At 46.1% G+C, this 12,320-nt stretch overlaps 1 protein-coding gene across 12 annotated transcripts in view; it reads left to right on the forward strand.

Moving 5' to 3' along the window:
• LOC117760025 (ephrin type-B receptor 3-like) overlaps positions 1 to 12,320 on the forward strand; it is a 62,202-nt gene that overhangs the window by 17,507 nt on the left and 32,375 nt on the right. The gene's annotated exons all lie outside the window — the stretch shown is intronic.

Here is a 12,320-nt window from a genome sequence, read left to right on the forward strand (position 1 = left end):
GCGTCAAAGCTGGTTAGGTAGTTAAAGTCTGCAAACACACCTAGAGAGGCGGATGGGAGTGGTAGCCATATGTGCAAAGGAGAGTCTCCGTCACAAAGGTGGAGACAAAGAGGATAAAAAAAAAGGAAAGGAAGGAAGGATTTGTGAGGGAACAGAGAGAGGACAGAACCAGATCACCTGCCCGGTTAGTAATGTTTTATATAAACAGCATCTGGTATGAGAGCCATTGTTCCTGTTCCTGTTTGTCTCATGCAGCATTAGGATTTTGATTGTTTTACATCAAGCACCACTCCCCAACATCTTTGCGTGTGAGGGTACAGAGAAAGAGATATCAGTGCTTTTATGTGGTCTTTGTGTGTGTGGATTTGTGTGTCTGGAGAAAGGGTGTGTGTGTGTGTGTGTGTGTGTCTGGTGTGTGTGAGAGATCCTCTGAGTCTCAGACCTGCTGAGCCCTGACCTGGCGGGCTGCATTCCTAACTTAAACTGCTCTAACCTTCCCTTTGTTCTCAGTGTCTTTGACCTGAATGGGTAATGACTGGGCCGAGCAGGTAAACTCTGTCTGCTTAACGAGCTGATGTGAGGAGCACCAGTCAGCCCACAGGGTCCGTCAGTCACCTGGTTCTCCTTAACCTTCCTCCTTCCTGGAAAACACAGGACAGAGGGGTGCAGGTGCAATGATGTGCATGTGTGGCAGGGATGGGGGGGGGTTATAGTATAATTACTCATCTTCTAAAATTCCCCATATGCCTTTTTTTCCCTTTTCTCACAGGTAAGCAAGGGCTTACCTGGGAAATTAATATGACTGGCGGTGATAATTGACTTGATAATTACCCTGCAACATCTTCATAAATCAGCGGTTTGCTCAATGAGCCAAAAGACGTCTTTTGGTAGCTGCCGTCCACACTAATCGGAGATTCTCCTATTCTGGCTCTGTTATTTTGTTTATTCTGTCTGTGAGAGTTTCCAAGGAGATGCAGAAAAGAAACAAGCAAACCTCAAAGACTTTTTGGTCTCTACCAATGCGGTGTTCTTTAAACTGTTTTAAAGTAATTGGAAGCCACTGGCATGCCAAAAATGTGGACCGCATCGGGGCTTTGCCCCTCACTGCAGACACGCAGGCAGCTGTTCCGGGTGTAACAGGAAGTAAACGTCTTTAATTAGATTCAACACGATCATTACATGCTGCGCTGGAAGTGCATTGTAAGGTGATCTGATATGTTGGCAGATGACTGTATTAGGAGAGACTGTATGAAGGGAAACATAGGTAGAGGGGGCTGTAGAGCGAGGGAGCGAGAGAGCATGTGTTTCTGTGAGAGACTCAGTGGCTATTGAATGGCAAAGCTGGGTGCTAAGCACTTTTCTTGTGGTGTGCAGCCATTCAAAAAGCCACGGCTTTTATTCAGTGCCCAGTTCCAGCTCTTTCTAGGCTACACCCACAGTGAACAAACAGGACTGTGTGTGTGTGTGTGTGTGTGTGTGTGTGTGTGTGTGTGTGTGTGTGTGTGTGTGTGTGTGTGTGTGTTAATAATAGCTCTCATTCTCTGTTTGTGTGTGTGTTGATGTTATTATTGTTTAAATAATCTATTATGCACAATGTGTGTGCATTAGCATTATGTAAGTGTACAGTAGGGGTCTGTGTTCCCATGTGATTGAGCCCTGTTTGTTGAGTCAGCCATTGCTGACACAAGAAATTGTCTGAAACCTGCTATTAGAGCTGTGAAGTAACTGCACACACAGAATGTGGCTGCACAGGCAGCACAATAGCCCACCTCCTTTTGAACACAAGTGTGTGCGTGTTTGTGTGTGTGTGTGTATTTATGCATGTTTATGTTATTGTGCTTCTGAGACACTCGGGTAATCTCAAGCTTCCACCATCACCAGCAAATACACATTCATTCTCACAGGTGACTGTGTCCCTGCACACACAAACATAACTCAAGCACCAGCAATGACATGTTTCCATTGAAATGCACATGTCAGCAGCTCCTCATGGACAGTTGCTGTCTGCTATCACATTTTCATATACAGTATTTGGGCTGGGAAACTGTGCTGCTATCTTCTCCACGGTCTGTTGCAAGAGCTATTGAGCTGTTATGAATGGGAGTTCTGGTTGGCACAGGGGTTATGGAGGGGAGGAGAGGGGAGGAGGAAAAGATCGGAGACAGTAGGAGAACAGAGAAAAGGACAGCAGTGAAGAAGACGATGGCTCCCTGGCCTGCAGTAAGGCGATGAGCAGAAACAGTTCCCATCAGGCTGCATTTCAAACACAGGCACTTCAGGCAAACACACACACATACACAGGACGTCCACACACACAGACACACACTCGGTCTCTGAAGGCCGCTGCGTGTCAGCATGCCAAAAACACAGCGGCAGTGAAAGAAGTGAGGAGGCAGTGGGGAATACAAGAGAGCGTGTACCAGCTCTCCATCCTCTCCCTCCTTTTCTCCCCTCTGTGTTCTCTCCTCCCTCTTGCTCCCCCCTTTGTTACCTTACTGGCCCCCTCTGCCTTTCATTCCCATCTCTTTCTCTGCTTTGTCTGCTCCCTCTCTCTTTGTCTCTACTTTGAATATATCTTCTTTTATTTTTGCACTCCCATCTCTTGCCACCCCTCTCCCTGCTCTCCACCGTTTTTCCTTGACTCTTTCTCCCCCCCCCCCCCCCCAGTTTTCTCTCTTTCTCTTTCCACTCCTGCTGAAATCTGTGGAGACTCATAAGCGATGTTGGTATAAACGACTGTGCGCTGAACGACTGCCACACCCAAAGCTGGGAATCTTTCTCCCTCACTCTTTCTCTCCTCCGCTCGCTCTCCCTTGCTTATCTCTACAAATAAAACCCATATTGAGTAGCTGTTTCCTTTGTGCCGTGGCTGTATCAGGCAGTTGACTCATATTATGTTTTCGTTTAAACGCCGTTTGTTACTCATTCATTGCCTTTTCGCATCTCGCGCGCACGTTCCATTTTAATTTTACCGCAAACAAGCCAGTTTTGCTCCGAGCTCCGATCCAGAGACGCACCATTGCTCAACAAATAGAGGTTCATTTTCCCTCTCAAGGACAGTTTAACAGTCTGTTAATTGACACACGCTGACCTTGGAGATCAACCCTGTGACGTTCTGATTTGTGTGGACTCCGAGGCCACTCTCCTGAGAAGTCTTTTTCTTCCACAGAAGGACACACGGAATTTGTAGAGATGTGACGGGGGAGTAGGTTGAAGTAGGTAAAATAAAAGGAGCTGCCAAGAACCCATTGGCAGACTTGACGGGCTGAATGTGATGTGGATGGAGTTAGTTAGGCCTGACTTGTCACAATGTTAGCCTGCACCACTAATACCCAGATAGATAGATAGATACTTCTGTGTGTATTTGCATGGGTGTCTACCTCTCCCTATCATTTAAGTGGTACTGTTGAATAAGAATGAGGATTATTACAGGATTAATTGAATCATAATCCGTCTTTCCATCTTCTCATTTGACCTTTGAGGTACTTCATATTCATTGGCGTCTGCGGCCACCTCACACGATTCCTATCGGGCATGTGAGCGACGGAGCGCCGCTTGTTCATTAGCCACATCCGCCGAGGAGTCGGCCGAGGAGTCTGCAGGTTTGACCAGACGAAGCAACAAATCAAAGAATATCGACACGGCTTTATCTCATTAAGCAAATTACTCCGCTGCCCCCCTTTCATGTCCCTCACTTTGTAGATGAACATATAATGAGGCAATTGTTGAACATCAGTCGCGAGCTTTAAATAAATGCCAAAGTACATGCGATAGGAGATGGATAGATAGAGAGAGAGAGAGAGAGAGAGAGAGAGAGAGAGAGAGAGAGAGAAGTGTATCTGTTTTAGAAAGATGTGAGAATTGATTCATCGTGTTGGCAGAATTTCCACTGGACTCTGGTTGCATTGAAATGGAGCTAAAACGAAAAACAGCCTGCTAAATAGTCTGTCAGGAGAAATATCCTTATATAGGCTAGTGTACTCCGCTGTCTGCAGAACAGTGCACCCTGCATTTCTTCACTTCTTTCTACTGACGTGCCCGTGAGCAAGACTTTGAAACCCCGCATGCAAAGGAATGCTTTGGTGAAAACGTGCCTGTATAAAAGACAGGGAGCGCAGTCTTTACAGTATATGTTATAAACCAGTGTCGTTGAAAGCTGGCTAATGGCTGAGCTGTGTGTTGCCTGCTTGTAATTTTGATATGTGTCAAAGAAATCTCTTTATGGAAATCTGAAATGTGCAGCTGCGTGTGTTTCATGTGTATTTGGTGTCTCAGGTGCCTATTTGTTTGCCATTATCTGCGTGCCAGGCTAGTAAATCAATCACAGCCTGCCGAGGTTGCAGTTACACTATATTGTGCCTTAAATATGAATCATACTCCAGGTATTGCTGTCCCCCAGGGAGCGTGAGGTGAAAAGGAATGAAATAAACAGCTGCAGTCACACACACATGCACGCTCACAAACAGACAGCCAAATGACTGTGTCTCGCTTCCTTTCTCACTCTGACTAATACAAAAATACACACACGCACAAATACCCACAAAACACGACAAGGAGATCTGTATTTCCATATGCAGATCCTGGGGGGGAGGAAGGCAAACCTGCTCCTTCCTCGCTTGTTTGCATTTTTCAGTCGCAGTTGGCTGAGTCATTCGCCTGGAAATCAGACGATGGCACCTATGCGTCTCACGCACCAGGCACACGCCGCACAAGTCAACCCCACGCTTGGATTCAGCTATCTAATTCATGACTAGAGCGGTATACTCAAACAGTGTTTACTGTCAGTGTTTGATGTTGAATTTTACCAGAGGAGTAAAAAAAAGAAAATCCAAACCCAGACTGAATTATGAAATGTTGAACAACATAGAGAGAGATGGAGAGAGAGAGAGAGGGGGGGGGGGGGGGGGGGGACATTTCCAGGAAGGACTGCGAGTGAAAAAGTGCTTCATTTATGGTAAAGTTTGAGGCAAGAGTTTCCATGTTAGGTGATGTAAACACTCAGTGTCCCTGCAGAAATCTGGTCCGGTGCCCACTTCCTGGAGGTGGTTAAACACAGACAGACCTGATGGCCTTAACATAATCATTTGCAAATGAGGAACATGACCTATCCAAAGTCATACGCACGCGATGAACGTGACACCAATCCTTATAAAATAATTCCTACAGTATAACAATACTTGTTAGATTATTACTCAGATCTTATTTATTCAAGGACCATTATGCCTCATTAAAAAAAAATCTAAAATGAGAGGTGGAGGCTTTCGTTGACAATCTACTCATTCATTGTAAAAGTTATATTTCCATTTCAGATGATGTCAGCATAAAATGTGCTGTCCCACACGTAGTTTCCAGCGAGAGGTGAGTTAAAGAACTGGCAACCCTAATTAGATCTGCGTGCCGTAAATCAGCATGGGGCTGGGATGACTCCTGGAGAGAAATAGTTCAGTCATCACGTCATCACTGGGAGGCATGGGTGAAAAACAAGAAGAAGGTGGCTAGGTTTTCTTAGACAAAAGACCAGAACTCTGTTATTAAGTCACGGAACTCGGCATCAGCAGTCTTGTGGGAGCTGCACACACACACAGGAAGATAAGTACGTATGAAAGGGGCAGGGAGCGACATAATGATAAATGTGGAATGACATGCACAGTGAACAAAAGCTTGCGCATTCTCTTCTAAGAGCAAAATGTCATGTCTAGCTTTAACAAGTCGGGAGATGAGGTGGTAACTTACAAGATTGCAGGTTCAAAGCCACCGCATCAGCTGGCTGCGGGCTAAAAACTGCATGTCTCGGCCAATCTGCTGTGCTTTTCTTACGTCGGTATTTCCATTGACACGTGAATAATGGCAAAACGTTTGCTGATTAGATGGAGGTACAGTTACAGGGGGCGACGATAGCACTCTTGATGAAATGCAGACACCCACACTATCGAGGATTCCCATTGAAGCTTTCCAGAATTGGATTTCGGAGGCGACCTAAAGTGCTTGTGTCAGAGAGCAAGTAGCCGATAAAACAAGCGCTAATGGCTCACCCCAGCTGTGAATGTGTGTGTGTGTGTTATATTGTTACTACTGTTGATGAAGGGGCTGCGACTTATTCAGTAGCACAGAGCCATTAATGGGACAATGCAAACGGCTGTGAATGCCCTGTCTATGGGCAGTGTGAGGGGTTGGGGGGTTAACAATGAAGTTGAGGCAAAAGAAGGCAGAGATTGTGCACATTCACACACACACTCACAGAGACACACAGAGACTCATGCACAGACGTACTACACACAAACAAGGAGTGAGAGAAACGCATTGTGTATATAAAGATGGACAACATGTCTTTACCTCCTCACGCTGTGCAAAAATTAAGCTAAAATATCCTGCATAAGGATCCGCCCTCTTTCACTTTTGATGATGTTTCACTGGTAAAATGCAAATTTGGAAATACATCAGTGTGACAAGAACTGCCTGAAATGACAAAAAACGTCTGCGAGACATTTGATGTGAACTTTGACTTTTCAGTTTGGTACATGTCCCATCCACTAACATGGAGGAGATCTTTTCACGTTTACTTTGAAAGCGCACACAATATGTTTTCATCTACAGTCAAGTGCATGGAACCAATAATCAAACCTCAATTTGTAAGAGGCCAATGTAAGAACAACTAATCCTGTGAGACAGCATGTTAAAAGCCACAGGGACAATGCATTACAGCAAACAGTAGCTTCAGTTTCAACCACTGACATTCACTCATACATCAGATGACTCAAACACATGTACCATCACTCAAACTTATCAACCGACACACACACCAGCTTCTAAAGAACACACACACACACACACACACACACATTCTGACGCACGTGTATTCCCACACACAATCATAGAGGCACACCTGGTTTTGTAGACGGCTGCCCTAAGGGCTACCTGTTCGTCAGATCCTCTGTTCTTTGTAATTAGGAGAGTTAGTGAGAGAAGGGGAGAGGGAGGGGGGCAGAGAGAGAGAGAGAGAGAGAGAGATGAGAGAAAAGAGGGAGGGGGGGGGGGGGGGGTAAAAGACAAAGAGGTCCTTTCCCTCGGCAGAACAGGAACTAGACTAGACTTCACGAGCCCTTGAAAAAGGCACTATCCTCTTTGGCTTGGTTGCCGCAGACACGCACGTGTACACAAACACACAAACACACACACACACACACATAAGTCAGCCACAACATTAAAACTGATTACTGGCTTTAAAGTGGTGGTGGGTCTTTGTTTCAGTCAAGCCATGAAGTCATGGAAAAACAATTGAAACTACAAAAATAAACAAATAAATATATCACATTCTTTCTCACAGAAACAATCCTTTAAATTGAAGCCACAGATATACATTAAAACCGGTTACTTCCTTCCCTGCTGCGATCAAAGCTCTTTTTCCCCCCACATTTCGGCTGCTTAGCTCCGCTTCGGCTCTGCAACCTCAAAAGCCTCTGACAGAAAAGAACCGTGTTGTGTTTGCGTCTGTTTATTTATCTCAAAGACCCAGCATCACCGGGTAAGAGCTGCTCGTCAGAAGTCGCCTTGACAGACACAACGGGCCGAGCAGACAGGAAGAGAGGAAAAGAAAAAAAAAAAAAAGTGGCACGCTGTTACAACCCAAATAGTACTCGGCCCCAAGGTATCTTCTGACGAGGGAAAAATAATTGAGGCCAGGGGCCCAGTGACACATGCAGAGGGCAAAGACGAGCGTTCATTAGACTCCCCCTCAGGGAGAGATGAAACGAGAGTTAGGCTGAGAGTGAGAGGGAACGAGTGTGGAGGGGAACAAGGTTGAGAGATGGAGGAAGGTGGACTGTTTTGCGAGGCATCCAAGTCGTAACCCTGTTAGCAAACACACACGCACGCACGCACACACACACACACACACACACACACACACACACACACACACACACACACACACACACACACACACACACACACACGGGACCAACAACGTGTGTGACAGCTATTGTGGGATGACTGACAGTGAGTGTTTGCAGTGTGTGTGTGTTGATTGGGTGGAGGTGTGGGTGGTGGGGTCGGTTGTCATGGGAGGAGAGTCCGTTCAGAAATTCCTCGGAGGAATCACCTCCTTGGCCTGTCCATGTCGCACAAACCAATTACCGTGACTGCGAGTGTTTGTGTGTGGGTGCCGGAGGGGAGGTCTCGCCGCAAAATGGAGGGGGACTTCTCCTAATCATCGCACTCTGGCCCCGCACAAAGGCAAAAAGGCTGCTCGGACTATTTGAATTTGAATGGCATCTCTCCTCCTGCTCTCTTTTTGCCGTGTCTCTCTTCCCCTCTCTCTCTCTCTCTCTCTCTCTCTCTCTCTCTCTCTGTGCCCCTGCTTCACACCGGATGACAAAAGCGGAGCCAACAAAGATAGCGCACAAAGCAATCAGGCTAATAGCGCTAATAACTCGAGCGTGGGGTCCTCACTCTCAATGTTGACACATTTCACTGTTTCTGTGGCTAAACACAGGCTCAAGTGTTTGGCAACCAGACGGCATAGTATTTTAATGGAGTGGCTGCCCCCATGCCAGGTTGCCATGTGCTCGTTGTGTTTGACTGTAGAGGGACACAACAAAAGGGCAACCCGGAGAAGATAATTAACCAGTGGAGAAGCCTGAAGAGAAGGATTTTCAAGGGAAGAATCATTAGGGGATTTTTCCTTTTTTTCATTACTTTCTCCGACCAAAAACAAAATCCTGCTGTCATCATGTTTCATTAATGCAGCAGCCATTTTGTTATGATCAGGAAATACTGCTAAACGGAAGGGATTATGTCAACAAAAATGGTTAACATGTCTGGAACAACCTTTTCTCCCAGGGTTGTTCGAGACAGAAATTCGCTTTCAGCTCCCCCAGGGTTTGGTCAGGTTATCTCTCAGTTGTCATCGGGCGGCGTCACGCCAACAAAAGACGATGCTAAAAAGCTCAGAGAAGTTGCGGCATAGCACCGAGCTTAAATCCCTCACCTGTCTGCTCCGTGCGACCCCGGGGACTTGGCCCCTGTGAAACAACTACACATTCCTCTCTCTCTCAATAATAGCCTTTCTTCTCCTTTTCCTCTTCGGCCCTTCTCTCGTTTTTCTTTCTTTTAAGAAGTCTACTTGTTTGAACAAAGAAATATTTTAAGAGGCTTGTAACTCTGTATGTGTGTGTGTGTGTGTGCGAATGGGATGCGGCCATAGGGACGAATGCTTCTGTGCCCTCCCCTGTTATTAGGCCTGCCCTGTCATTATGGGATTAGACTGTAGGGGTTGGCTTTTGCGTGCACACATGCATATGTGTGTATGTGCATGTACTTTTCCCTTGCTTGTCATCTCCCCCCCAAGCCCTGTTTGTATTTCTGCTATTTTTTCTCACACAATCAGCGCACGCAGAGGAAATAATGTCACTGCCATTTCTTTTCCTCGTATTTGTTACATTAATCCCAGGGGCATTTGACCTCCATCATAAATAACACTTTACCAAAGCAGTCCTCAGGTTACTCAAACAGTGACTCGCTAATTGAATAGTCGTCGTGAGCGGCAGGAGGTTGAAAAACATTCCCCTGCGCTCCGCACGTCACATCCATCACAGCACGACGTGAAAACACGAGTGCAGATATAGAGATTGTCAGGAAAAGGAAGAGGGGAGAGAAAGAAGACAAACGAAAAAAGGGGTCAGACCCAACACTTCCTGTAGTGACAAGAGATTGAAAGTAGTTAGAGAGTGGGATAAATAGAGAAACAGGAAATTTGATCCATCATTTCACAGGATTGATGAGATAGATTGAAAGTGAAGATGAAAAAAGTGAGAGTGCATGTGAGGAAGATGGATTAAACAGCCTTGTGCTCCTACCGCCCACGTCTGCAGGCTTCACTCTCCCCTCTGTGTGTGTTCCTCATCAGTAAATTCGCCTCTTCATTTGCCTGATTTACTCCGTTTGCCCCTTTTCTCGCCAAACTACAACCTCCATTCCTCATTTTACACAGCCTGGATTAAAAAAAAGTTCAGTAAAACTTAAAGAGCTACAAGGCAAACAACAGCACTCTTATAGCCACACTTTGGTTGTTTGTCCCTCAACTCGTCCTTCTGGTTTCCTTTCCGACAGTTTCTCATCTTTCTTTCTCTCAGCCGGGTCCATTAGGAAAATAGCCAGCAGCGTGGTCTTAGAGGATTTCAAAGGTTTTGTTTGCTCAGATAGAGGCATTTTCTTGACCACACTCTTATCTTATCTTTCATTTAGAACAAGTCTGTTGGTTTGACACAGAACAGTGAACACTATTTTCTGGTTTGTTTTGTTTGGCTTTTTTAAGAGGGTGTGTGTTTTCTGTGACTGCGCAGGTGTCTGAATTTGTTGTACAGTCATGAATATTGCAGTATGCTTCCACTTCCTGATATGTTATTCACACACACACACACACACACACACACACACACACACACACACACACACACACACACACACACACACACACACACACACACATAATGTGCAGAAACAAATCACAACAGCCACCCACATGCACACACACTGACAGAGAGGGAGTGTCTGGGTTAGGCTGGGGTCACTCAGTGCTTTTGCTTTGGCCCATTGACTCAGGATTGGTGCTCCACTTTGGGCACAATACAGGGCTTAGCACCAAACACACACACACACACACACACACACACACACACACACACACACACACAAAAGTACACACACACACACAGAGTGCAGACCTGGTAAGGTTAGACAATGCAGATGCATCCAGATGGGAGGGTTACTGCCGCTCATGCACTCCCGAATGATCCACCTAACAAACCCCATTGACTCAGATTGAACAGGTGCGTGTTTGTGTGTGCGAGTGTGTTTTGCATATCTCTCGTTCTTTCTCTCTCTCTCTCTCTCTTTCTCTCTCCCAGCCACCACTCTTTTTGACTCCCCCCCTGTTTGTCTTTGTGTTTCACCATGTTGCCATATTCAGCAAGGTCAGCTCTAATGACAAGCCTTTGTGCCACACACAAGGCGCAGTCATAATAATAAACACTCTGCACAGCGGAGGTGTGTCATTTCCACCACACTGGCTTACCTACCTGCGTGGCTGACAGTAACAGGTCCCAAATAACACACTGTCATGGTATGAGTCAGGTGAAATCCTGCTGGTAATGTGCACTGACACCGTTTCTGAGATGAAAAACACGAGTCGACCCTTATTTGCTCAAGTTGACAAATGTGGCTCGATCATTGCGTCTGGTTGCACAGTCAGCGCTCAGCGAAAGCATTCAGGATTTGTTTTAAAGCATATCCACCATCCAGAGAGAGGATTGGAGGCCGGCTGGATAGAGAGAGAGAGAAAATTGTTTGTGACAAAGGTTGTGAGCCAGATTTGACCTCGTGCTGCAAGTGCGTGGTATTCACTACAGTTCCCACAGCCACTCCCAGAGAGACAGCCCTCACTGCATGAACTGGCTCGTACTGAAGCTTCCAGACCATTTTGCCTGAGGGGAACAAGCCAAAGCTACATTTGAAATCAGATTGCATGTTTTGTTTGTGTATGGGAAGATATCTCCCTTTGGCTGGAAGCCTCCTGGAAGTCATATTTCTTTTGCCAGCGTAATAGGCACATACGCATGTCAGCGACACTGTCACTCAAAGCATGTGGGGGCAGAATTCAGTGGGAAACCCCAGTTGTAGGAGCCTCCCGTCTCTACAGAGCTACACAGAACTCGAGACATAGTTTGAGGGTGTTTGGGTTTGTCACCGCTGGTGCTCCTGAAGGCAGCAGACATATGGAGAGGGTATGGTGAAATCCTGGGGTTGTGCTTTTTTATTGTGCTCCCAGGTGCTATTTCCTGTCAGCTTACCCAGCACAAAAAAAGAAAATATATATATATATACAAAGATGAAACAAACAGAGAGATGTAGAGAAAAACAGAGAGATGGTGGTAGGATAGTGAAGTGGAAGTTGAAGGACGTCTTCAGCTTCATTCCCTGCAACCGAGGCAGGAAAAACTGAAACATCTCACACACCCCTTCGTGATAAGGGACAGTAGAAAGAAGCGGCCTTTCTGCCGGTGCCATTTCATCATCTTTTACTGTCTTGTAGAACAGCACAGCGGTCGAGATAATAACGTGGCTGCATACTGCGCCTTGAGCACAAGGTAGTAAAAGACTCGACATTTACAGTCTTCCTTCTCTGCTCTCACAAACCCGGCATCTTTTACCAGAAGAAACGAGAGAGTGGAAAGCTGGGCAGGAGAGGAGGGGAATTGCGGGAGAGATCCCTGTCCACCATTTTGTGTGTCTGTGAGTGTATGAATTCCTCAGTGTGTCTCCCG

Source organism: Hippoglossus hippoglossus, chromosome 4 (genome assembly GCF_009819705.1).
Source record: "Hippoglossus hippoglossus isolate fHipHip1 chromosome 4, fHipHip1.pri, whole genome shotgun sequence".
NCBI lineage: Eukaryota > Metazoa > Chordata > Actinopteri > Pleuronectiformes > Pleuronectidae > Hippoglossus > Hippoglossus hippoglossus.